The sequence below is a fragment of the Cupressus sempervirens genome, chromosome 7, assembly GCF_028749045.1.
Source record: "Cupressus sempervirens isolate cs-2001-9-10 chromosome 7, ASM2874904v1, whole genome shotgun sequence".
Lineage (NCBI taxonomy): Eukaryota > Viridiplantae > Streptophyta > Pinopsida > Cupressales > Cupressaceae > Cupressus > Cupressus sempervirens.
In genome coordinates this window covers 572,993,758-572,998,049 of record NC_143124.1, presented here as the reverse complement: position 1 = coordinate 572,998,049, position 4,292 = coordinate 572,993,758, and the positions used below count along the sequence as shown (strand labels likewise).

At 32.2% G+C, this 4,292-nt stretch overlaps 1 pseudogene across 1 annotated transcript; it reads left to right on the top strand.

Annotated features, from left to right (window-relative positions):
* The first annotated feature begins 303 nt into the window (after nt 1-303).
* LOC149548044 (cytosolic isocitrate dehydrogenase [NADP] pseudogene) lies at nt 304-2,007 on the top strand (annotated as a pseudogene). The gene is made up of 4 exons (XR_016354273.1): nt 304-420; nt 567-601; nt 1,525-1,667; nt 1,860-2,007. The product of XR_016354273.1 is annotated as a cytosolic isocitrate dehydrogenase [NADP] pseudogene (transcript).
* The last annotated feature ends 2,285 nt before the right edge of the window (nt 2,008-4,292 follow it).

Here is a 4,292-nt window from a genome sequence, read left to right as displayed (position 1 = left end):
AGGATTGATGATCTTATTTTTACCTTTTTCTCTAACACACCTTACTTCCCATGTTATCATTCTTTATGATTCTCTAGCTTAAGGATCCTCATATTCTCAGAGATTCTTCTTATATGTGACTTAAATTGGTAGGTTTAAAGATATCTTCTAGGAGGCATATGAGGCCAATTGGAAAGCTAAATATGACGCAACAGGAATCTGGTTGGTTTTGTTTCTTGGCACAATAATATGAAGATTGTAATGTTGATTATCTTGATTCTGTCGGGAACACAATAACTTCTTTCAATGATTGATTCATGAACAGGTATGAGCATAGGCTTATTTATGACATGGTAGCCTATTATTTGAAGAGTGATGGTGCTTATGTTTGGGCATGAAAAAATTATGATGGTGATGTGCAAAGTGATTTCCTTGCGCAGGGTTAGTGGTGCAAAATACTATTTTTCATTGAATCTAGTTTTGAACTGATCATTATATATAATCTTACATATATCTATTATTTTTGTAAGGAAGGAAACATGATTACTTTCTTTAGAAGCAAACCTGACTAAATTTTTTGTTTTCAGGATTTGGATCTCTTGGTCTGATGACATCTGTCCTGGTGAGATTGTAATCCACTTTACTATTATATATAACTTGGTTCAATTACCTATTTGTTTGGTGTATATGTTTTCTTACAGGTAAATCATTTTTAAACACAAGATTATTTAGTAGTGTTTATGTTATTTATCAGCAAACATGCACACATTCATCATATTCTATACCCTCATTCTTATTCATACTTTAAGTTGGTTTAGATTTGGTTCATGAGATGTATGCTCTAATTAAATATTTTGCTGAATTAAGCTCAATTGGGTTATTGCCTATCATTTTTCATGGCATTCATTTTTGAGCAAGCTTGTCTGCATGTACACACCATGACATCTTTACATGGACATTATGTGTTGCCACTTTTATCCATTGGTGGAACTGCATGCATTTAAATGTCTGGCAGATGTGTCCATGATTTTGTGTATTTTTGTGGCTATGAAGAGCTTATATTTCAAAAGTGAAACTTTCAGAGGTTTTTAATATTTATTCTTGTGATTGAATATAAAGATGCACAATGGCATGGCTCAAGTTGGGCTCACGATTCATGTATTCTAGTTTTAAGAGGACCTATTTTGGGTTGTTAGCCAAGATCCAAAATCCTCTGTATCTGAGTTAATTTTGTCTCATCATTTTTCAAAATTTCAAATCTTAATCTTCTATAGGGCCAGGGGATTCCTAACAACGCAGAACATTTATTTTGTTAGAAGACTAAAAATGTTCTGGTCGATCACTAAAATTTGGATGCAGTTTTAATTCTATCTGTTTTCATAAGTCTAATTGCATTGCCAATTTGTTGAATTTTCCCAAATTTAATGTCTACATATAGAATATTTTTAGTTGTTTACAACCATTATCCCTATGGGACTTGTAGAATAATTTGAAACTAGTAAATCCATTCTTCGCAAATCATTCTTGATTTTAGTTATTTCACAGGTTTGCCCTGATGGAAAGACTATTGAGGCTGAAGCAGCTCATGGTACAGTAACTCAACATTTTCGTGTTCATCAAAAGGGAGGTGAAACTAGCACAAACACCATAGCTTCTATCTTTGCATGGACACGTGGGCTTGCACACAGGTACGAGCACCTGGTTTAGAAGTTCAATGATTGATGGGTGATCCACATTCTATTTATGGCTTTGACCAACATCTACATGATAGTGTATCCACTAACTTCTTTCAAATCTGACCAGCATTCATCCTAAGAATGATCTAGATTCACTTCCAGTATCTTCTCTATGTTTAATTGCTTTTACTGCTTTTATGACAGGGCAAAACTAGATGAAAATCCAAGACTACTTGAATTTTCAGAGAAGTTAGAAGCTGCTTGTGTAGGAACTATTAAGACAGGGAAAATGACAAAAGATTATTTAGGATATTTAGGCATGGCAGAATATCTTTTATTTTGTTTGGACTAATACAATAATATTTGACATTTTGAAGTGTCTGTTTGTATTTTTTTATTATAAATATAGGATGCATACATCTCCTTGTAAAAGCTGATGATAGAGATGAAATTAATTAAGAAATAAGTCATAAAGGGCTTCATTTGAAGCATCATGAGCAAATGCTCATAGTTTCGTGACTAAATGCTTCGTTGAAGTCTTTGTTTTAGTTTTTTTAAATTTCAAGATATAAACATCTTGTTGTGAAAGCCAATGGTAGAGAGAAAAATAATCAAGAAGCAAGTCATAATCAGTTGCATTTGAAGCATTGCGATCAAATGCTCATAGCTTTGTGACTAAATGCAACAATAGGTTCTATTTTTTGTTGCTAAGAAAAACAATCATTTATCACTTTGTATGTGCTTCCATGTAATATATTAATAATATCTTTTATCGGCATGCTTTTGTAGTATCTGTCAAACTATTGATGCTACTCACAAACCGAGTAAAATAGAGGAATATTGTGAAATGTTTAATCTAGGAAATGTTTGTAAGGTATGTAACAAACTAGTAACTATGATGGTCATTTAATTTTTTCCAGAGAGAAGCACTTGCCATAGGCCATATTAGCAGCCAAGGATTTAGTTTTGAGTAAATGGTTACACAAAGTTAGAGTGTTATTTAAATTTAATTAGATATAAATTAATATTCTTAGCATTCAAAATTCCAACTATCAGTTTAGTTCATTCCTGACGGTGATCTGTTGGTGATAATTCAGTTCAAAAGGTAATTTATGGAAGACCCAGTTTGATCCATCAATCTATCATGCAATATTTTGCATAATTTTTTCTCAAATTGCAAGATTTTATGCTTTGATTGTGAACAAGACTTAATGTTAATTCTTAACATCATCACCATAATGTGTTGTTATATTCGGTGGATTCCATCATTGTAATTCAGGTAGTTCCATTTTTCATTATAGAACTAGTTGTTTTGTCACTATGTGCTGCTCTATTTTTCTCTGTTCTTTCCTACAAGTTTGGCTTCTATTTTCCTGGCTAGATCTGTGTAATAGCATAAATTCTACAAGCTACACTCACCATGAAGAAGGTCATATGCAACACAACCAAAAGAAAGCCTATGATATAAATATAAAAATGAATACTGAGATAGAAATTATTCACTCAAACATATGTTAAATAGAAATGACTTTACAATGGCTTCTAGGTAATTCTGCAATGGAATACATGCTTTATCAAACTTGCAACATGCACAATACGTAATGATAATTCTTAGCCTTTATTACCTTTGTATTCATAGCTAGCAAATTGTTTGCTTTCTCTCGCTTCTTTGAATGCTGCATGATGTGACAATGCTTTCATTTTTGCCATAGGAACAAGGGAGCGATGACATAGACAATAGCAGGTTCGGCTCTTTGACTGCATACCAGGTAATTTCCCCAATTCTCAAGAATTCAATTTTTTGACACTAAATGCAGAAGTTATAATTACTAGGCTTTACGAGCCCTGTATATTTGAATGAGGGTTTTCTCTATCTGCCAAATTTTGAGACTATGTCTTTGGCCAAATATTAACTTGTTCTCTTCGTACAGCTGAATTCATATGTATGAAAATTTATTGAGTACTTGACAAGTAAGTTTATTATTTCCCACAACAATGGTAATTTCTTTTGGTTCAACTTTGATATGAGACAATCACAATACTCTCTACTTGGATTGCTTATGTTGTAATATTATATCAATTATTATGCAGCATTTGCTTACACTGTGTGGATCCATCAGTTTTATTTTAATTGTGATATACCTAATAGAGTATTGAGTGTAGATAGTTTGTTTGGTGAACAACTTTTTCCTGATTTAATCGTGGACAACCATATATGCTAATTGTAGCATCGATTTGGTGGAGCATTTTATGTTCCTGTTGTGATGATAGTTTGTATGAGTACTATATTGCTCAAACAAATATAATGACTAGAGGTAGAGACTAATGAGAATGATAATTTGGGTTAGCATGTTGGTGTAAGATTGCATCTAGTGTATCTATTATAACTTTTAAAAACATGTAACTATATGAAGAGAATGGCTATAATTTGTATTTCATAAAGAAAACTATAAGGAGTTTTATTGTTTATTTCTTCACTTTTCTCCTAAATTAATTATAGAATAATATAAAATTTAGAACACTCAACACTTCTTATTGATGGCAGGAGACTGCTTTTCCATTGACAAATAAGTTTTAATGTCACCACAAATCTATATAAGACATCTAGGATAGTAAGGACCAGCGGAGCCATGAAAA